This window comes from Elephantulus edwardii, unplaced genomic scaffold (genome assembly GCF_000299155.1).
Source record: "Elephantulus edwardii isolate Elephantulus edwardi_28Jun2011 unplaced genomic scaffold, EleEdw1.0 scaffold00043, whole genome shotgun sequence".
NCBI lineage: Eukaryota > Metazoa > Chordata > Mammalia > Macroscelidea > Macroscelididae > Elephantulus > Elephantulus edwardii.
The window spans coordinates 2945940-2969352 of NW_006399793.1; the positions used below are offsets into that span (position 1 = coordinate 2945940).

A 23413-nucleotide genomic window follows, 5' to 3' on the forward strand; every position below is an offset into this window, starting at 1 on the left:
GGTATGAGAACACTGTAGAAATAATTCACTATATTTAATCTTATATAATAAGCACCTCTCCGTAGTGAAGTCTCCTTTTCATTTGAAAACCCTGAAGGTATATCTTAAACACAAAAAGTGAAAGAGATAATCAGCCACAAAAAAGAAGTGGCACAAAAATGAAGAATACTATTCCATTTGTAGCCATATTTTCATTAAAACAGCAGTCTTCTTAAGTATTTTTAAAAGTCACAAATATCCCTTAAGAAGTAAAAAATAAAAAAAAAAGAAAAAAAAGAAGTAAAAAATCATGGGAGCTTGCTATATAATCTCTTTTATAATAAGCACCTATCTATATAAAGGTGATCTTTAGGGCATGAGTTGAAATTAAGAAAATGACTACCAATACTACAAGATAAGCCTAAGGAACACAAAATCTTAAAAGAATATTTCGTTGTAAATTCTGTCTGGAAGCGTCTGAACATAATGGATGTGAACTGCAGGGAAGTGTGGAAGTTAACTAGGAAGTGTTCTTCAAGGACGTCTTCATCTGCAAGCAGCAGCACCAATTATGATCTCCCTCTTATGTCAATGAATGCAACAACTTTACACATCGTTCAGAATTTCCCTGTTTATTTTAGTTGGTGTCTGACAACCAACTTGATAAATTCCCACATGTAACATTGGCTTAGTAACACTAAGCCAATGTCCTGGCTATTTAATAGATGATTTGGCTCCCATTCAAAGTTACTGAAACAGGAAAGCTGTTATACTCTTGGTATGATCATCAGCTGTCTTTTGATCTCTTTAATTTAATTTCTAAGTACTTTATCACCTTGTGTAAATTTTTTAAAAAAAATTTGTTTTCTCTGATTATCTAATTGTAGACGCTATTATTATATAATTCGTTCTGGTGGATTAGCTTTGCTTAAACACTACGGACTATCAGTTCTCTATTGTCAAATACCTTTCTATTAAACTGGTGCTCAGTTCTGCCTCTGAAGATACACAAGTCAAGTAACATCATGACCATGTGCTCATCAGAAACTATTACTGCAGCTGTACTGCTTGCTGTATATTGGATGTAGTTAAAAAGTTGAGAAGAGCTGTATAAATCAGACATATTTGGCAAATACAAGAAAAAAATTTGTTTTAAATAACGCATAATTATTATTATAAGATATATTAGAAATACATTAAAGTAGAAAAAAAATCCACAAATGACAATTGCATCATATATTCACTGTTGCCAAATACTGCCCATCTATTTTTAGAAACAGTCTTAAATATCACTCATCTGGGTGACTTTCCTGTTTCCTACAGTCTTACCTTAGAAGCAAGCAGCATGTTAGAATGGTATTTCCTATGCATGGGCAAGGCCCCAAAGCAACACACTGGCTTTTTCTATCCCAGAAAAGCCAGTGCATGGACCCACAGTAAACGCATATGGGACTGGGACGATTTCCTTTGCTTTCACTCAGCTGAGGCCCATGGCACTATCGGCTTACAGGGCTCTGCCTGCCTAAGCGCTTATTCACTTTAAGGTGGAAGGTCAGGGGGAACAGATTAGAGCAAGGTGACAAGGCAGGGAAGAGGAGAATGCCTTTAGATGCCCCTTTCAAAATATAAATTACAAAACAAGTAGTGAAAAAGCTATACATGTAAAGTCTCCTCAGCAAGACTGAGTAAGTGCCTAATGAACCAAGCCTAGAATTCTTCTTCATCACTGTATTTCACAATTTGGAAACAAGAGGGATTTCTTTTATTTTATTCCTAAATCATCATGGGAAAGGTTTTCCTGTTAGGCTGAATAACATACATATATACGATTGATAAACATGCCATTGAGTCAATTTTCCTTTCAAATGTACTGGGAAATAGAGAAGCAAGTTTAACCTGTCCATATAACTAAGGGTGTTTTGTTTCCTGAAAAAAATGAGTCTTTATATTGAATATGCATTTTCAAAAATGCAAAATCAGCAGTAACTGAGTAACTTTTCATGAAACGTATAGTAAAATCAAGGCTTAAACATGAGATGTGAGTCACATACTCAGGGTATTAATGTCCCCCAAATTAGAAAGGTCAAAAATAGCCAATTAGTTCTTTTCCTAAAATAATTACTTCCCTAACTTTATTTTTATTAAAAAAAAAAGATAACAATACTGTTAGGAAGGTATCAAGTGCTGATTTGTAGAAGCTAGAAAAAACCCATTGCTGTTGAGCTGGAACCAACTCATGGCTTTTCAGAAGATGTAAATCGAAGGAGAGATTGTCTTTCTCCTGAGACGCCACTACCACTGGAGTTCTTTTGTAGATGGCAAGAGATGGTTTAATCTGTAACACGGTTTTGTGTGAATATAGAAAAAAGAATATATCAGCTAAACTACATGTAGTAAAATTTCAAGTAATGATGCGAGCTTTCGTTTTGAACAATCAACCATAAACTTAAAATAATCCCAGCAGCCTACGTGCTCCTTCTTTCCACATGAAAGCAGCATTCTTAGAAAATGACAGAGTTACGTATAAATACTCAGTAATTAAAAAAAAGAGAGAAGAAATGCTCTACCATAGTTATTCTCTATAGAGTTCTAGTCTTCTGCATTTTCTTCTTTCCGTCAACATAAATATAAGAAAAATAAAATCAGGCTGCTTACTAAAAAGGGGAACTTCATTATGGCAGGCTTCTGTTCACTTTGAGTTGGGCATAGCAGGCAGATGAAGGCACACTAGTTTGAGACTCAAGTAGAGAAGAATTTCTTCAGGGCGGATGCTAAAGACTATTCTCCCACCAGTGCTCTTTCATTAACAAACACATTCCCTGAAGTGACACCCACTGCCCCTCCTATCTCCTTTCTCTCCCTCCCTCCTCCTTCCCTTCTTCCTCTCTCCCTCCCTCCTGCAAATCCCTCCCAGTAACACAGAAGAATCTTGACAGAATGGCAGGAAACACGCACAGACTGGTCAGGGAAGGATATGATGTCAGCAACCACGAACAATAAAAGGTGTAAAGGTGCTTCCTTCCCTAAACTGTTCCAGAAGTGTAAAATGGGAACCAAAACTCTCCACTTCCTTCTCTGAGCAGAACCGTCTGAGTGTGCAGTGCTGCAAAGCCCCACAGAGAGGCCTTTGAGAGGTTCAGATAAGGGCCAGTGAGAAAAATCCAGACATAGGGGCACAATTTGTAATTTCTATTTTTAAAACATGAGAAAAAAAATCCTTTTCAGTTGTAGGTTTAGTATTTCGTATGATTAAAGGTTGGTTTTTTTGTTATTTTATTTAAGCAAACAAGAAAACAAGAGCGTCACCTTTGTGAAGCAGTAGATACAACACAACTGACATTTAAAACATACCATGCACTACTTATTTTATTATTATTATTTTTTTAATCACCCTATGTAGTAGATTAAGTAGTCCTAAACTCTCAATTTACCTACCCTTTGAGGCAAATGAAGATTTCAATACAACCAAAGAGATAAATTATTATTTTGGTTAAGAGAAAGAGAATCATAAAAACTATTCAAGAAAATAAATGTTAACACATTTTCATTACATTTTTACCCCTCCATAGTGTTACACACACACACACACACAGAGTTTGGAAGTGAAGGGGAGGAGATGTAGCTCTCAATGTTCCTTAAAGCACTCAGACTAAGATTAAAAAGAACATAAACTTTCAGTACCCAACACAACTATTTATCTTAATTTCTTTGCTCTTAGGTTCTTTCTAACATGGAAATGGGAGTCAATAAGGTTTGTGCAGGGAAAAAAACCCCACATATCAAGTGAATCTGAGTCATCTTCAGATTTCAATCATCTTCCCACAACACTTTGATTTAGAAATTAAACATAACCTTCAGTTATATGTTTTGATCTTAGAGTGAGACTGCCATGCCACATTAAAAGATGTGGGAAGGAATTAATTCTCTTCACTAAACTTATCTTGGAAAGCATTTATTTTGCTATAGTAAGCACAATGCAATCACTTAAATGAAAAAAAAAACCCAAAAAACAAAAAAAAACCCAACACCAACCATACCCCAGCCTATGAACAATGATAAAACATTTAAGTATGTGATATCAATACACAAAGAAAGAATGCTAGTTTCTTCTCCTTATATTAACAAATTAATCTTTCATTCAAAATTTTACCGTTATCATTTTTGTAAAATGTTTGTGAAAATTCAAGGCCAAAAAAAGAACACAAAAATGAATACTGTACATATATGAATACTAGCCAGATAAAACTTAGAAAGGGGCAGACACGGTCAGTACATGCTCAGCAGCATCAAGCCTATATTACTAATTCAAACACTTAAATGATTCATTATAATTTTAAGTGGAAAACTTTGCACATTGTGGTGCATCTATCTGTACTTAATTTTCTGTGATTTGTTTGAAAGACACCTGACATACGCACTTGTATTTATTAAAAAAGAACAAAAACTTACTTTTTCCTCTTAAGATCTATGCTGATTTAAAAAAAAATTAACAGAATTCATATTCTCAATGGTGCTTGACTATGAGATGCCTTATGAGTTCAGGAATATTTCCTTAGTCCTAGAAGTCATTACATTTCCTCTCTGAGCTTACTATGTATCACATAGTAATATCACATACAATGTTATATTACTCTATCTTTGAGTGAAAGTTTGTTTAAAGGTAATACAGCCAAGACTCAACTCATGTTAACGGAAATAGAAAAGCTTATTTTTTTCTAATGAATAAATACTCTCACATCAAACATGAAGTTATTTTTCCCAATTTATTTAATTTCAGCATCAGTATGATAAACTGTGGAGTCATCTTAAATTATCATAAAGGACTATCACACTGACAAATGACAAATATTGTTGGTCATATTTCAGTACTACTCATCTTCCAGGTCCCTTGCTACCACAGGACCTTTGCATATGCAAATCCGTCTACCTGGAATGCTTCAGTTTCTTCCCCATGTCTCCTTAACTTCTCTGACTTTTTGATTCAGCTACAGGTCCACCTTTCCAGGGAGCACTCCATTCTCTCCAGATGATATTAAAGCCCCTATTACAAGGACCTCATAGTAATATGTTATTCTCTCAAATACTTGCCCAAGTTGAATCTGTATGATTGTCTTCGTCAGAATCTGCATACCATATAATGATAAGAGACCCAAGCCTGTTTCTTTGTTCACTTTCATATTTTCAACTGCACCATGACTAGGCACACAGCAGGAATCAACAACTATCAGCTGATTAACTGAATTATTTCATCATTTAGTTGAGCAACCACATTTTAATTGCTACTCCTATGAATACTTTCACATTTTTATTGTTTATGCAGAAGAAGACTGATAACTTCAATCTTTATCATTATTTGTTATCATTATTATGTGGAACAAGTATAATTTATGCTGCTGAGTGGAATCAGTATCAACTTTAGAGTCAAGAAGTTCATGGTTTATATTCTAGGGGCATACTTGGGAATGAATCTAGGTGACTTAAAACTATTTAATCCTCCAGAACTTTTATCTTCCTACTCTACAAAAGACAGGAAAATATTTCTTCACTTGTGCGACTGTGACGAGACTTAGATACAAGCAGATGCTACCAACACAAAACTACTAAGAACACAGACTACTACCTCTAAGACTGCTTCAGTTTTAAGGCATCAGTTTAAAGCCATATTGTAAGGCTACGAAATACAGTGTACACATTACACACACTGCAAAGACCTCACTTTGCAAAGCTAATGACTAGCAACGTTTACCAGAGGACACTTCATTTATCTCTTAAAAATAATCACCATCTGAAGAAGAAATTCATAGTCACACAAATTAAGAAGTTTCTCTTAAGCATCAGCTATGGAAGAGCTTCAGGCTGCAAAAGAAGAAATAACTAGGGAAATATATCAATTTTCCCAATGACCACGGCTGCTGAAAACTCTACATTAATGCGTCTAGTCCTACTTTAATATCTTTCCCCAAGGACAAAAGGAGATGAAATGTATGTCAGAAATATAATAAGGCTTAAAAGGAACTCGTTTTGAAAACCTCTGCAATTAATTTAATAGGTGAGCCTAACCTGCCATTATCACTGACATAACTCATTTTATTTACACACTTCTAGAATTTAGGAGACACATACCTTTAAATGACTGTGTTGTATAATGAACACAAGGAAAGTACGGTTCCCCTCATGTCATAGTTACTCATGGTATATTTGGTCTTGCACATTTTTTTTCACACTACAGCTAAAACAGCATTCTCCAATTCCCATGCCAAAATAAACTCCAAATGGTCGAAATATGTCAAAGGCCTCATGCTATTCAAACCACACCAGGGTTTTTAATCTTTCCACATCACACCAAGTAATTAATTCAGGCTCTATCATGTTTTGATGTTCCTAATTTTCCACAACAGGGCAGTCACCACGTTTTCTTTCAGAGCCCACTTAGTGATGTAGAAGAGTTTACCCCAAAGGTAAACCCTACCCAGTCTTCATCACAAAGCAAGAGCTACAGTTTAACATCACAGCTTGTGTTCTGTGCCCAGCTGTAACCTCTGCATAAGCACATGCAGCTGGAATTTTTGTTGCTGTTATTGAACAAAGCAAGTTAAGCACTACACAACACCAACAGCAGTAAAACATAAAAATGTCAGTATTTAAAGCAAGCTAAGCTTGTAGTGGGAGGCTTGGATAGTATACATTTTCATCTAATTATGACAAAATCTGAATTCCCAGGCCATTTATCATGGCCTCAGGGGAAAAAAAGTCTTTATGTTTATTATTTTCTTAATTTTTAATGGATCACATTCTATTATTAAAATGTAAATTTCTGCCATTTTTTAAAAGTCTGTATATCATCGAAACATTTTTCATCTGAATGATACTTTTGCGTGTTGTGTGTAATATTTTTCCTATAAAATTACAGCAAATGGGGGAAAACTGTTTTATTCTTCCATAATATATAGTTAAATGAGTAAGAGTAAATTTTAAGATACTCAAGTAGTCTTAAGTATAATCACCAAATAAGTGATCAGATAAGAGTGTGTAGTCAATCACTAAAAGAATATCCTGAGAAAAATGTTTTTTAAAATTTTGTATTCAATTAATGCTTAAGATGACAATTATAGCTTTCAAAAATAAGTACTTCTCTTGTCATTCATGTTCTAATTTATTTAACATTTGAAAATGACCTTGAAGTGGAAAGAAATATCATTGTCCTCTTGCCAGGATTTTTGTTGTGTACCAAGGGAGAAATACTTGATAAATCACTTGTTGTTTATGTCATGTCACTTATTTTTGCCTCTAGTTAAGCTTTAGAATTTCTGAGAATGTATATACAATCTTACATGTGTACCTATCTATATGTATGTGTCTATGTGTGTATTTAAAAATTCCATAATAATAGCTTCCAAAATAAGGATATTTGATATTACTATTTTATGTGGCTTAACATGGAACTCAGTGATTCATCAATTTTTCTATTTCTCTTCATCCCTTTTATAGCATACTAATCAACCTAATTAAGGCTTTGTTCATCTGAAACCTCTGATGACAATTTGTTTAACTCTATCCCACTGTGGTCTTCTTATAAGGAGAATTAAATCTGATCTTCTGACAGCAATCATTAAATGATCCCAACTGGCCCCAATTAAGCCACATGGCTCACGGGCTTCCATACAGCCGAGTGCCAAATTCTTGGTTTCATTTACAAATTATTCTTTACCTTAGTTTATTTTGTTAAAGCTAATTAAGTAGACGTCTTATCATGTGGAACTGAATTTCCTTGTGTACAACTAGCTGGAGACAGTGTACATCAATTGACTTTTCAGCAGCATGGAGGTATCACATTGCGCTTCTGACACCATTCTCTCTCGAGGTTGTGGTATCAGTAGGGGGAAAAATAGTCCTTACATTTATTTACTCATGGCAAACTTGACCCAAAAGCACCATCTCAAAATAATATACATATTTAAACAGTTCTAGAATAAATAGAAAATAACTTTTTGTCTTGTTTACAGTAATACTTTAACAGAGTCCTAAGTCAGATCTAATATTCCTTTCTGTAACAAGTGAAATAATCTCTTTTTCTCCTTCTAAAAAAGCAGTATTAAAGTAAGAAATACTTCTGAAGTTAACCTTTCTTACCCTTAATTTCTGTTCTAATTTTTCCATGTATGCGCTATTGTACATTCTGTAACGTTCCCAGGCCTTCCTAAGAGCGCAGGTAGCCTCAGGATTTAGAGCTCATTGATTGTGTGCGACTCCAGGGAAATGGCTGATTAAAAACAGCCTCAGTGCGAATAGTTCCTATTCACATCTGGCTCATCTTATTCTAAACTCTAATACCTGTTTGGCAATTTGACCCTGAGTTTGAAAACCCCAGTTTACAGAGCATCCTTTGCCTTCGATATCAAGGCAAAATCCAGTTACATTAATCCCTATATGACAAGTGTTTGACCCAGTTTCTGAAGGCCTTAATCAATTACCCTACTCCCCCTCCATATAAACAAATGCACTGAAGTTTTCTATTTATTCTAATTATAGCTATCACGGATCATCTGCCACTATCTGATACAGCCTATCTGTCATAGTTCCCACAGCAGATGGATTAGAACATATCTGTTCATCCTAATCATACATTAAAAACTGACATGAGGATGGAGACCCAAAAGAGACACAATGCATCTTCTAGAACATTTGCCTTGTTTGGTTACTTGGTTTTTATTATTTGATCAACAGATGTTTGTGTACTAAATCTGAAGAAGAAGATGAAGAAAAAAAAATGGGATCTTCAACACACAAGTTTAAGTATGGACACCTAAACAATAATATGATTCTTTTTCTTTGTGGTAATTAAATCTATACTTTGAGCATCCACTTAGCCAATAAAGAAATGCACTTCCTCTGAGAAAAGAAAAATGTTGCAACATGCTGATGGCTTTGAAGACACTTATCTCATTAAAAAAAAAAGGTACTAAGCATTCTAAAATTTTGTCAAGCAAAACAAATATGATCTGTTGTATTATACACCATTTCTCACCGTATTATGGTAATCTCCAATAAGATTTGATGTTAATTTTAGAGCATGCTTCTGCTAAAAAGGGCAAACCCTGCAACAGATTTAGTACAAAGAAGCTGAAAATATCCTGTGGAAAAAAAAATCTGTAGAGAAATCAGCCAGCCCAAATCCTGCCATTACTCAGCACTGCAGTGACGTGCAGATGTTTGTAGTGGTTTAAGGAGCCAGCAGGGGTGGAAACTCCACGTACTCGACTCCAACATGATTGCAATTGAACCTCATCAAAGTAAGAGCTCATAATTTGTCACAGAAAACAGCCAATTAACATATGTTAGAAAAAGGCTTCATAAAGATAATATATGATTAAAGACCCAGTGCAGCTGTTGAAAATCAAAACTATGCATTTAAAAAAGAAATCTCAGCCTGAGCTTCTGTATGGTTAAACTGATAATGGCTACTATGATTTTTTTTAAGTAGAAAAAAAATATAATTACAGTGTTTCTTCTAAGTTTGGGGTTATGGCAAGGGAGAGCTGGGTACTGTGGCACTATTTACTATGCCTTACTTCATTCTATAAATAGTTGAAGCCCTTGCCAAAACTCTGTAGTTACTTTGTTGTAGTGCTATTTTAAAACACAGACCTTCATTGTGAGCTAAATGGCCTTCAGGATGCACTTTGTAGTTCTTGCATTCCTCTCAAAACTATATCCTCCCTTTATCTGTGCAAAACTTCAGCACAAGGACTCCAAGGGACTGTCCCTCTCACTGCAAAACATGCCAGGACTGTGTAACACGCGGTTTTAATACTTCAGAACTGTTGGCAGGAGTAGGGGGTCAGTGAGGGTGACAGTGAAGTGTCAGAAACGAAACTCCGTGCGTGCACGCAGTGCAGCTCCTCTTACGGTGTGCAGCCGGGCCACCTGCTGCAAGTTTCAGAGCAGATGAACTATGTGCAATGTAGCTGGTGTATTCTAATTACAGAAATGTAAATTCCATTTAGGGTATACGGGCATTAAAAAATCCTGGCTATATTGCTGCCATTGGATACCAACAACCAAAATCATGAAGCTTATGTAATAAAGGAGATATTAACGAGAAAGCTTGGTCACTCACTAGACAGTCACAGAGAACATAAAATAGGCCACACTCGACGGTAGGTACACCACTGTGAAGGGACACCATATAAAAGTTTAGGGCCACTAACTACGTCTTGGTCCTCATGATGTTTAAGTTCTAAAAGTTAGAATGAGCTGCACTAATATGATGAGTTTAGATAAAACAGTGCTACAAAGAAAATATCACATGAGATGAGGCATAGGGGAGGTTGAACAGGGAAGGGCAGAGGTGGACAGCTGCTGGGTAGTGCCACTAGGAAATGTTCCCTTGCGAAGATGGCATCTGAGAAAAACAACTAAGGTGCAAGGATATAGGTAGGCATGTTTGGAATGTACTATGCCTCTCGCTGGTGATATGACCTTTGCCAAATCAGTTTCATGTACCTCAGTTTCCTCATCTACAAAATAGGAATACTAAAATAAAAATCAAACTCAAACCACAACCTTTGAGTTGATAATCAATTCACAGCTACTCTCCATTGGATTTCTAGGGCTGAAAATATTTATAGGACACTGGCTATCTGTTTTTCTTCAAAACATCCCAATAAGTAATGCATTATGTTTCCAGTGCTCCTTAAATTGGGAATGTTGCTGTTGTTATGTGCCACTGAGTCGCTTGCAACTCATAGAGATCCTCTATACACAGTGGCTCTGAATTCTGCTTTACCCTGAGCCAATCTCACCATCTCTGACACACCTACCCTCATTATCCTAGTTATTGTGTCAATTCATCTCATCTGGGGTCTTCCCCTCCCACGCTGTCCCTTGCCCCTTCCAAGGATGTTGTTCTTCTCCAAGGAATGGTTCCTCCTGGATCCATGACCAAAGTATGTGAGACAGTCTCAAAATCCTTGCCTCCAAGGAGCAACTTGGCTGCACCCTCTTCAGGACAGACTTGTTAGTTCTCTTCTCCAGCACTACAACTCAAAGGCATCAATTCTGTCATCCTTGGTCATTGTAATAGCAATACATATATATATTCTGATTTCGGAAGCCTTAAGTGAAATAAAAAAAAATAGGACTTTATTTGTAAAAATTTTCGTGGAAGCAAAAAATGATTCACAAATTCACTGTGTGTAAACCTGTTTCCTTCACTTCAGTATTCTAGTATTAAAGGATTTTTAAAGAAATTTCTTTATTTTTCATTTCAATGAACATCTACAGAGATTTTGGAATTCCATTCATTCATTGTTGCACCCCTCTCCCTGCCCTTCCCACCTCCCCCCCCTTTGCTCCTCTCCTTCAAACGCAAAAGAAAAACTCCCTCGTTGGTACGCAATCCCCCACACACATCCCCCAAACCCCAAATATAATCCACTCTGCAACCCTCACTCTGTACTCTTATGATAAACATAATGCCCTAAAATAGAAAATATTCTCTCCCCCAAAGACTTCAATGCCATAAACATATTTCATCCAGTTTTTCTCAGTCTTACCCCCATCCCGATGTCAGCTTCATTCTACAGCAGTGGCTTATAACTGCCTTGATACACTGAACATAGAGTATAATAGAAAAGATTTCTAAAGTCTATCAATTGAATTCAAAGGTGTATGTTTCCTTGAAAGGTGGGTATTTCATGTAAACAATGTTCATGGTTCAAGAAGTTTTGGGCAAATAAAAGTTCATTTAATACTGTTAAAAATGGGTACCATGCACAATAAAATATATATAAAGCAAAATTACGAGCACAAAGAAACAGACTGATAAAAACATACTTTTAAAACATGTTCAGATATAAGCAATTTATAAAATTACTAATGTGATTTAGTCACTGGAGTAGGTTTATTCCTTTGCTCTCTCTAAGGTCCAACTCCCAAGCAATCATCAGTTTTGATTAAGATCTCAGCAATATTTCAAAGTCCCAGAGTCTCACTGTACTGGATATATTCACACATCTTTGGACACCCCCATCTAACGAGAGTTAGCTGTAGCCTCAAGACAAACAGATTAATTTCTGAGAATGAAAAGACGAATTAAGTCATCCAGTTTGGGGTATTTTTTTAAAAAAAAAAGATCAGTGTCTTCTTATGAGGAAAAGCACAATTTTTAAAATTATAAATTTTAATAATCAGGAAATTAAAGGATTATTGTAAAAATGATGAAATAGAAATCTCTAATAAAAAGCTACCACTTTTTAAGGAGAAGAATAAAAAAGATTTTATGCTTCAAAACTTTAAAGAGCAATGGATGTACATTTGCAACTCTCTCATCGACCGTCTTTGAAGGTAATAGAAACGTGATTCCTTATCCCAAACAATTTTCTATTCATTTCCTATTTGGTGCATATAATTTGCTAGTTTTAAAATAGATATTTGCTACGTAACTTGCAATAAAGCCCATGTTAACACTAACCTAGTTTCACTTGTAATTGATGAAATGCCCTGAACAATAATCATTCATTTGAAAAGCATTTTTTAAATCAAAACTTTTTACCTTTTCCTAAGAATCACAGTGTTGCTATTTATCACGACAAAAAAATTTCTATTTACAGATTTTCTTTTCACTGTTAATCAATATTTTACCCGGCATTCTCACCTCTCTCCCTCATCTAGTAAAACACATTTACTTCATCCTCCAAATCCTGGCAATAACTTTATATAAAGCAGGTGTGTAAAAACAAATTTCTTCTCTACTTGTAACATTCCCCACTCCACTTTTCTTTATTTTATCACCTTTCTTTATCTTCTTTTCCACATGTTTAGAACAGAGGGGATATGGAAAGTGAAACTGTCAAAGAGCTAGGAATAGAGGTGTTCTCAGACGAGACGAACGTTTCCTCCACATGATACAGGCCTACCTCACTGCAGTGGAGCTGAGCGGAGGTGGTCCCTAGGCTGAAGGTCTGGCAAGAGGTATCTTATCTCAGCATGTCTACACTTTCTGTCCCAGTCCATGTTCAAGGATAGTCCAAGCCATCCTTGGCAGATAATGCTAAATGGAAAGTATTACAGTCCTTCATCTATGAAGTTTGGATGAAGGTGATCAGTATTTTAGCCAGATTCTCTAAAATCTAGATCAAAAGAAAACACCCCTGGGTGGACGAAGCTCTCATGAGTCTCCTTTTAGGGCCCCAAGTGCTTAAACTTGCTTTTCCCAACATTATTGGTTCCACAGGCTGCTAACAAGCTGTTCTTTTTTTGGAAAAAAAAAAAAAAAAAAACAAAAAAAGAAAGAAAGAAAGAAAAGAAAATGACAGGAAATCCAATAAATTTGGAAAACATTTCTTTGCTGTCGAATTTTCATAGTTTTCAATCTGCTGCATGCCAGAATCTGGAGTATCTCCCAACGTATCTGGAATATCGCTTGAGAAATACTGCCTTTAAAGAAAAAGAACCAACTTCGAACCGCCTTCTTCCCTCTGATTATTGATTATGCTGAACTGTTGAAATGTCATCAAACAATGTTTCATTCAGTGCCTGGCATGAAGAAAACAGTGCTGACTAAATCAAGAAATGATAAAATAATGTAAATTAGTTGTATTTTAGACTTAGGAAAAAAGGTAAAAACATGGTATAAAATATAGAAAAGTCATGTGCATTATTATAAGTAAAAATTAGTAAAATAAAGAGATCAATTTGTTTCCAGAGTCCTAAGCATTAAAAAACAGTAAAATATAGGAGAAAGATATCTCTATTTTGAATCTAACTCTTAGTTGGGCCTGGCTACCCTGTAGCTGTGTGTCTTTAACTAGTCAGTTCTTTTGGTTTCATTTTACACACAGGCGCATGCACACACATATACACACACATACACACAATGAGCTGGATTCATTGTCCAAGGCCACTTTCACGTTTCAAAAACGTTTAAATTCAGTAATGATATAAAACCATTTTTAATGCTTCTGGATGAATTTATTTCTAGAACACAGTAAATTAATAATGATATTTAATTGCCAGATAACTTTATTTTTTCCATTTTTTTTTTAAATGTCTCAGTCTTAAGCATAAAAACAAGCATTAAGCCTAAAGTTGGATTATGTTCTTTGGACCACAAATAATATCAGGAACTAAAGGAGCCTTGTCAGGGAAAGGAGGTTAAATGTTGGGTTGTTAACCAAAAGAAGAGAAGTTTGAACCCAACTGTGGGAGAACGTTTGGTATGTCTGTTCGCTCAAAACATATACAGCCTTTGAAACCCTAAAGAACAATTTTAATCTGTCCTACTGGGTTTTAAGGAGTTGGAATCTATTCTTTGACAGAGAAACGGAGATTAAGAATTGGGGGAGAAAAAAGGTACTAATGTGGAAATGCACATTTATGGTAATTATTGGCAGCGCTTATGAAGAGGGAATTATAAATCCTATTTTATAGAAAAGAGGGGCAGAATACAGAGAAGTTAAGTAACTTGCTTTAAACAGCTAATTTTAGATCTGCAATTACAAACAACCCCAAATCCAATCCTCTGAAATACGCACACTGCCATGCTACTTCTGCCTGGTGGCAAGGTATCCCTTACAAGAGTATTCAGAAATTAAAATTCTATTTAATGTCATGTAGAAAATGTCATATTTGAAGAGAATCAGTGGCCTCTATAAAACAGTTTCAAAGTCAGTGTCCCTACCTTGTTATTTAGATGAGACTGAGTCAATTCCAACTGAGAGTGGTCCTATGTACAACGGAAATGTTACCTGCTCTGACTCTTCCTCACAATCTCTGTCATACGTGAGTTTACTGTTGCAATCACTGCCAATCCATCTCGTTGACAGTCTTCCTCTTTTTTTTCTCTTCCTTTATTTGCTGGCTTTCTACTTGATTGAACATGATGTTCTTCTCCAGTGGCTGGTCTAACATTCTCTAATTCTTGTTGAAAAAAAATGTGTTAATTACACTAGGTCTTCACCAGCAGGGGATCAGAATGAAACCTGAGACACATATTTTTCATTGAAATATTAGAATTTACTGACTGATCATCAGGAATTATTTTCAGTCTTTTTTTCTCTCCTTTTCCACAAATTAATGTGGCTGCTCATATTCATCAAGACTCTTGGCAAAAATGAATCAAAAGCGGTGTCTTCCTGATGCTGAACAGTTAGGAGAGTCGACGTCATTTACGATAAAATGAGAATTACAAACAATAGGACCAACATCCTGTCTCCATTTTTAGCATGTACCTGGCCCTCCGTGAATGTATGCCCAGCACATTTCTACACCAGATACTCTTATACTGCCCTGGTCATTATCTCTCCTCTCTTTCCAACCTCTTTTCTTAGATTTCTTTTTCTTTATGCTCATTCTCTTCCTTCCCTTCATCTCCTCTGACTAAGGTCTATACCAGTATTTTTCATCTGAAGTCAAATTTCTAATTCAGAACTTTAGATTATTACCAACTTCTTTACAATTCTTTAGGTAGAACTGTGCAGTTCAAATAACTCGAATAAATTGTTTTAGATGCAATTTTATGACTATTGAGTTTATAAGACAAAAAGCTAACAAAACAAATGGATTGTACAAAACCAGTAGACATCATTGATCATTTATTCATAATTGTTTATGAGAAACTGCATACTTTACTGAAGTACAGGCATTCACATCATACAGCACTGTTTCAACACAGTCTATAGAAGTGTGAAGTTAAGTAATAATTCATGTATTTTCAAAATGTGTCAGAAGTTTTCATACCTTAAGGGGAAGAGAACATAGCAGTATCTATATACTTATTTATCCATTTACCTATGTTATTGCATAAATGGTTAGAGATATTTAAAAGTTCACAGGCATCAGTGATATACCATACCCAGAACTGAATTCAATTTTAGGTACCAGGCTGTTTCGTAAAGAGAAGGCTCCAGATGGCTCCTCCCGTGTCCCATATCCTTCTGGTACACAGAAACCTCTGAGATTTCTTATTAAGCAAGTACAGACATACTGGTAGTTATGACCTTTTAAAATGAAGATACCCTTGGAATGATTTTTATATCAACATCATTCATATCCACTAATAAGGACTTAGTAGTGAAATTGTTCAGGGGTGAAGGAAAGGATACATTACTTCTAGCAAGTAGTTAACACACCGATTATTACACTATACAGAATTCTGTTGAAGATTCTAAAATTCAAAATGCTTTAACAGTTTAGAGCTCTAGTGGCGTAGACTTCAAGTTCTGATAAACCCCACAATGTCTCTTTAGCAATTCGAATCTCCACTGGAGAAAGCTGAACAATCTCCTCCTATACGACAACTCTCCAAAAGTCTCCTGAAGGGTAAGACATAAGTCTGTTCGGAATCGGTGGCAATGAGTTTTTGAGATAAAATTATTCATCTCTTTTCACCTTAAAAAAAGGAAAGAAAAATGGACAGTAGCTCATCAAGTTACTTTGAAGAAAAACAATAAAGATCAAGATTAACTAAACACTTTACTAAACTAATTTATGTTGAATTTCAGGATAGGCTTGGAAGGGTCACTTGTCTTAAAATGGGTATTTGTGAGAATGGTAATTTTTGCCATGAGTGAGAGGAGCAGCATATCTTCTCCTTTTTTTTTTTAAGAAATACTTATCTGTATGCCTGCTCAGCCAATAAGGACAAAAATGTGGATATTATTTCTGGCAGAGGCTATGCAAGGTCATATTATTTTCCCTCCTTCGGTTAATAACATACCCAAATTATTCACAAAGATTCCACCTCTCCTATTTTTAAGGCCTTCCGGAAAAGGAGCAACACAACCTTCCTCAGTAACCTATTTTGATATTTCACAACTCCACTCGCAGGAAATTCTTTCTTATAGCTAATCCCTCACCAAATGCTTTATGTCCACTCCTCTTGTTCTGCCTGGGTACAGAAAGCAACATTAGGTGATCACAACATCACTTCACACACTTTAAGATTGTGTAGTACACAATACTTATTTTTCCTGATTTAGTTTTTATATTCCATCTTATAGTTCTTCAAGTTGTACCTGCCTTTAACTATGTATGGAATTAAAAATACACATTGGAGAGATAGAGAGAGAAAAAGGGAGAGAGAGAGAGAGGGAGAGAGAGAGAGAGAGAGAGAGTGAGAGAGAAAGAGAAAGCAGCAGAGCACCTGGTGGTGGTACAATGGTTAAGTGCTTGGTACTCAAAAAAGGTCAGCAGTTTGAACTTACTAGCTCAGCTGCTTTACAGGAGTAAGATGTAGCAGTCAGCTTCTCTAAGGAGAACAGGCCTGGAAACTCTATGGGTGAGTTCTAATCTGTTCTATAGGATTGCTGCGTTGGAATCAACTTGAAAACAATGAGACACTTGCATGCTTTCATCAACAAAACATTTTTAAGTACTCGCATGCTACTACATGATTTTTTTAAAGTGGATTTTTACATTTTCCTTCATTCCATTTCCGTTCCCCTTTACTCCTTTATGAAATTTGTTTCTTCCCAATCCTTCTACATTTTTAATTTACAGAGTTAACTGACTTCCACCCTGGCTTCATGATTTCTGCCTGCTTCTCTGGTTTACCAAGGCCATTATGTGTGCTGATCCTATCTTTTCAGGGCCATTGTGTGAATTTTCTCTTTATACAGAACTTGTTAGTATGTTAAAATGAAATGGGCAAGTTATTTATTTTGTTACTCTTTCAACTACTATTAAATTCTGAGCCACTTAGAGGATATCTTCCCATCTATGTATAAGGACCTTGCATGGAGCAATATTAAAAATGCAGGAAAGTTCAGATTATATTGATCCTTCATCAACCATTATTGGCACCTTCATTATATTTGACAATGTTTTTATAAGACTTGTTCTTTCATGATATTCTGTTGGGTTATACACACACATTAGTAAGTGGAGGGTAATATACATATGAATTTCATTGTAAATGTTCAAGTTTGCAAATAAGAATTACTAACTGTGATTATTAGGGCTATCTTTGGTTTCTTTCTACTGTCTTCTAGTTTTAAGTTAAAATTTCTAAGGGTAGCTTGTGGGCCTGAGACGGCTCTGTGTTATAATTCCAGCTCAAGGCAACCACATGTGTGTCAGAGTAGAACTGTGCTCCACAGGATTTTGATTGGCTGATTTTGTTTTGTCTGTTTGTTTGTAATTGCTAGGCTTTTCTTTCAAGGAACCTCTGGGAGAACTTGACCTCTAACCTTTTGGTTAACAGTCAAATGAGTTAACTGTTTACACCACCCAAAGATATTTTCTAAGGATATAATGTGAATATTTACAAGTCCTTTGAAGCTTCTCCATTGAAATACCATTTTCCCCCTTGCTGGGTGTCTCAGATCTTTCATTACAGACTTTTGGGCCTGAAAATACTGAGTCTTTGGATAATTATGAACTTCGGTAAAAAAAAATGAAAGTAATTAATGACTAATGTTGTCTTATCATATAAAGAGAAAAAGATATTCTGAAGTCTTGGTAATTCTAATAAAGCTAACTTCCTTTCATTTTTCCTGATATTTTATGTCTGTGTTAATCTGTGACTGTAATATTTAGATATTTATATTGTAATAGAATGAGAACAAGTGATCAATGACTCTCCACTGTATAATAAAAGAGAGTGGATTGGAAAGAGAATGCAATTACAGTCACCAATGATATGAAAAAAATGAAAAATATGCAGTGAATGAAATATTTTCCCAGGAGTCTGTGAACATCACACCAATCATCAAAATTACAATAAGAAAATAAGTGATGATTATGATGGTGATTTCTTTGTCATAACTTTAGTTTTCATTAACTATTCTAAGAGCATTGTTAGGAGGAGCGACGAGGTAGAGACGAAGGAGAAAACACCCCGTTTTCTAGCTTTCTCAATGCTACTAGCACCTCGGGCTTTGAGGGGGGGAAAATCCTTCATGTGTTCATGAGACTCTAAATAACCATTTTCAAAGTGATAGTCTAACTTATGATCTCATTGATTAAAAAATATTAACTTAATTTTACAGAAGGCTTGAAATCAAGATGATCACCATCCTGGCACTGACATGTCTGAACTGCAGAAGTGGGTGGTGATGGTCATCACAATCAACTACCCATAAAAAATACCTCCAGTCTTACTCTCGGAGGGGAAGTGGGTATAGCTGAGTGAGAGGAACATCAGAGCAAATGGCCAGGAAATATAAGTCTGAGTTATTCTGGAAGATCTCAATGACTGAGGTGGTTAATTCTTTCTTTCCTTTAATATTTTTCCTATCTAATGATTTTGTTTAACAGTTTTAAAGGGATGTTAGTGAGTAAAAAGAAATGACAGTAAGATAAACATTTCTATTGAGGGTCTGTTTATTCCACAAGTCATTTTGTCTTTCTTTAAAGCTACTTGTATTCTATACTTAAACACCCAGGCAGACATATCATCATTTAAAATGCTATACATGCACGTCTAGGTGTGCATTGTTTAATTATATTATTAAAAACTCAAGAATGAACCAACGATTCTTCCTTGAAATTAGCTATGCAAGTGAAAATCTATCTTGGAATTCTATTAGGACATTGGGCCAAAAAGAGACAGGCTAATTATTATGCAATGTATCCTATATAATGAAAATTAACCTACAGGATTAAAACAAGCTTGGAAGCAGGAGTGGCATCCACTTCCATAATAGCTTGCCTCCGGAAACCCTATGAACTTGGAGAGAGGATGAGACACCCAAGCGTTGAGGACTTTCGTTCATAGGGTTATGAGTTGCCACAGACTTGATGGCACTTAACAACAACAACAACAACTACTACTACTGCGTTTCTAACTGCTGAAATGTAATAATTTCCCCCTAAGCTTCATTTTATCCACTACAAAGTGAGCCTCTATTAAGTAAATAACGCATTTCTTACATTTTAAATAAAGGATCTTATGATTTATCATTTATTGAAAATAATACTGATGATTTTCTCTAATTCAACAAATTTGTGGAATTTTGTCAATAAAAATCTTAAGTCTTACCTGAAATTTTATTCTTACGAAACAATATTTAATTACCCAAGTAATACTGGAGAGAACGCTGGCGGCCCAGTCAGTAGGACTTTGTGCTGCTAACCCAAAGGGGGTACTTTCTGATGGTCTGAATCCACTAGTCAGTTTGCTGGAGAAGGATAATTTCCTGTGTGATTCACAGTCTCACAAACCTACTAGAGGATCAGTTCTATGTTGGAACAGATTTGGCACTAGTAAGGGATAATATTTGTAACAGAATATGTCTATATATATCATAGCATGGGGAGTTTATTTTTATTTCTTAACACTGTGTGTAGTAAGTAGATACTATCACGACCATTATCATCATCATCCTGATTACCATCATATGAGGATAGTGAGGCAACCTGACATTGTAAGGAAATAACAGGGTTAAGAGAATCTGACTCTATAGTTAAGTGCTTAATCACTCTGCTATACTGCCCCATCTGTTAAGGAAACTTGCAAAATTCCAAGAAAATATCTCAATTGTCTTGGCAAGATTTAATGTCCTAATTCAATAAATTGCTGATGAAACACATCCCATTCAAATGTATCAGATCTAGTATTTAAAAATAGTCCTCAAAGTTTGCCTCTTACTAGGTAAGAGAAGGGTGTTTTTGTTTTGATTCTGTTTGGCTTTTCCATAGTAATCCTTTGAAAATTGGGTTAACACATATCACTATTAGTGGCTTAAAGGTAATACACCAAAGTACAAAATTTAACATATTTTTTCTGACAAATAATTTTTAATATTTTTTTTCATTAAGTCACTTCAAAGACAACTCTTCCACAGTTAAAATTTTAAACAGGGATAGCAGTAATTTACTTGATCAGAATATACTCTCTCTATAGCTTTGTTACTCAAAAATGTCAATGGCGCGTAGTCTTATTTTAATTGGAAAAATGGATTCTTTTGAACTGTTTGAACTTTTAAATTAGAATAAACATTCTACACACTGAACATAACTTGTCACATCATCTTATGTTAAGGGCTCTTAAACATGCTGCTGTCAACAGTTGGTTCAAATTGTCAAAAGATTTTAGAAACAATTCAGGAAGATGTAACTTGCAAATGGTTTCACATTATATAAAAAAGTACTTTTCCTTTATAGTCATTACTCATTTCCTGTGTTGAAATATTATCTAGATGCAACTGTAAGTAAGAAATTATGATCTGGTTTGTTTTGTTGTATTGTTTTTTTTTTTCACTTCAGTTTTTTTTAAAAAAACTAAATGCAATTTCATTATGTCAAACTACTTTTATTACAGGAATTTCAGGGCAGATTATCATTAACAATTAAACTATGACAGATGATAATTTTTAAAACAGGATTACCACTTTAAAATTTGTCATGCTATTTGCCATACATTTTCCAGAATCTTCTACATGGCGTAGTTTACTTTCCTGGATGCAATAAACTCATTTAAAGGAGGCAATGAGCAAATGATGCATTCTTCTACTGTAAACATCTAAGAAATTCTGGTAACATATGTTTTTCTTAGTAATATAAAGAAATCCTAAATGGCCATTATGACAGTCATGCTGTTGTTAATTTTTAAAATATATATAATAAAGAATTTTCTTCAACATCAAGTTTTCAACTGCTATCTTCCCTACATACGCTCTTTGCTTTTTCAAAACTTTGTTCATGAGTGATGTAATAAAAATTGGCTGCATATTTATACTTATAATAAAAATAAAATTGACTTCAACCCTCTATGAAAGTGCTACTAAATACATGGCAGTTCCCCACAAGATAGAAAAATGACAGTAGCAATGTCTTAGAGTAAACTGTTGAGGGAACAAAAAGAAAATGGAAATTATTAAAAGGACCACTTTTAAAATATTTTGTTAGGACAAAAGAGAATTAAACAGTAAAATGTCAAAGAGAACTCTCTTTGTGCTCAACATGGTAGAAATATAATTCAAATACAGTTCATCTCTACAAGGATATTGCCCGTAATGCTGCCAAGGTCACTGTCAAGTTGTATTAATGGCCATGCTTAGGATATGTCAGTCACATGAGTTAGAGCTGTTTTCTTCTTCTTTTTCTACTGCATAATGACCAACCTCTTAATGCACACTGACAAATTGAGGTGAGTGAATATGTTTTTCCAAAATAGAGATGGAAGAGTTCCATTCCCTCATTCTTCAATTTTAATTGTACCACACCAGTGGAATGTAAAGTCTGGCGCAAAGACATTTTAAATATTCTATTCTGAAAATTGAACTGTTTTTGAAAATGGCATTTTGAGTATTGAAGGGAATTATTTACGTATGGCTGCATTGTGAATTTTCTTACAATTGTACATTTGCTTATACTGTTGCAAAACACACAAAATATTTTTTAAATATTGGAATGACTTTTTTTTCTAATCTAGAAAATGTCATTGGAACATAATGTTAGTAACAGAATGATTTAGGATTCAATAGTTAGGCCCTACTGCAGATTTGTAATTTTCATTTATCAATATTATTCATCATTTGCAGAAGAAATGTGAGCATGTAGGCATATTGGCTTCTGAATATATCTAATGACGAAAGTGTAGCAGACATATTTATGTACTTTGAATAAAAATAGATTAACACATCGCCTTTACTAGGTTTATATTTAAATAGATTGAATCACACCCTCAAAGAATAAATGATATTATAGTATGTTACAATAAGGCTCGCTATAAAGAGACATCTCTCTTAAAATTTACCACTTTAGTCCTAGAATACAATTTAGTCTTGGTCCTGAGATCAGCAATATACTAAAGATAACTGGGGAATTAGCAATTTCAATTCTCAATTTTTTATTCGAACTCATTCCTGATTTATTTCACTTACATATTTTAATTCATCAAAGCATTATTGAGAGGATTAGGGGAAAAAAGACTATTCCCTTGCTTACTTACATCAGCTGATCTGGACAGTGTTTTATAACTATATTTAGAAAAAGATAAAAAGTGCTGAACACAATGAGAATTCTTTGTGCTACTTCCCTTATTTTCTTTTTTTTTTAAATTTACTCTCGGTTTTAAAACAGCCATATTAAAAACAAGCTAATAACTCAGTATTCCTAAATATAATTCTGGAAGACTTACTGGATACATAACTAGTTAGGACTAGAAAAGATCCTATGGTCTATAGCTTTCACATCAGACCACTATTTGTATTTACATAAATTTTGCTAATGATTCAGATAGCAAATTTATTCTAAAGGATTTCTCAGATCTGAAGTTGAATACAAACAATTATTATCTAAATTACAAAAATTAGATTCAAATAAATTCAATTTCTAAAGTAGGTGACTAAAAATTAGCGGCGCATAGAGTGCAAATCAGTCCCACTCTGCAGACTTTCAATTATAACTACTAATTGCACACCGGGTCATGCGAGTAACTGAAGTTAATATATAAATTTTACCTGAAACTCAGAATTTTTTTAAATTTGAA

At 34.8% G+C, this 23413-nt stretch overlaps 1 protein-coding gene across 1 annotated transcript in view; it reads right to left on the reverse strand.

Moving 5' to 3' along the window:
* The window catches only part of MEF2C (myocyte enhancer factor 2C), a 189387-nt gene that overhangs the window by 120216 nt on the left and 45758 nt on the right, over positions 1–23413 (reverse strand). The gene's annotated exons all lie outside the window — the stretch shown is intronic.